The following is an 888-nucleotide window of genomic DNA, read 5'->3' on the forward strand; positions in this document are numbered from 1 at the left end:
CTTCCTCTTGCAGCCATTCTTAATTAATGACACAACATTATAATCATAGTCAGAGAGTCATACCGCACTGTTTGGTTAACACTAACAATTCTCTAAAACTGATCTCATCCCACCTGTCTGTTACTTGATCATATCCCTTCAAACCTTTCCTATTCCTGTCCTAATCCTAATGTATTTTAAACATTGTAATTGTCCCCATATTCACCCCTTCCTTGGGAAGTTCATTCCACACACAACCCACCCTCTGTGACAATGTGCCCCCATGTGTTTTTTTTAAATGACTCTCCTCTTACACTTTAAAAATGTAGCTTCTAGTCTTGAAACTCCCCTGTCCAGTGGAAAAGCCAACTCCCATTAACTCTATCTATCCCCCTCATTATTTTATAAACTTCTACGAGGTCATCTGTCAACATTCAGGTTTCAATGAAAAAATACCAACCTATCCAGCCTTTCTTTTTTAACTGAAAACTTCCATAACCAGCCACATCCCAGTGAATCTCATCCGAACCCGCTCCAGCTTAATAATATCCTCCCTATAACTGGGCGACCAGAACTGGACAGAATATTGCAGAATAGTCCTCACCAATGTCCTTACAATGTCAACCTGACGTCCCAAATCCTACACTCGATGGACTGTGCAATAGTCAGGCATGCCAAGCACTGTCTTATCCATCCTGTGATGAAAACTTCAAGAATTATGTATCTGAACCCAGAGGTCCCTCTGCTCTAGAACACTAACCGAGGCCCGAACATTAATTGTATAAGCTCTACCCTTGTTTATTTTACCAAGTGCATGACCTTGAATTTATTCAGATTGAATTCCATCTACAGGTTTTCAGCCCATTCACCCAAATCATCAAGATCCCTTTGTAATCGTAGCATCTTCCT

Source organism: Hemiscyllium ocellatum, unplaced genomic scaffold (genome assembly GCF_020745735.1).
Source record: "Hemiscyllium ocellatum isolate sHemOce1 unplaced genomic scaffold, sHemOce1.pat.X.cur. scaffold_421_pat_ctg1, whole genome shotgun sequence".
In the NCBI taxonomy this organism is placed as follows: Eukaryota; Metazoa; Chordata; class Chondrichthyes; order Orectolobiformes; family Hemiscylliidae; genus Hemiscyllium; species Hemiscyllium ocellatum.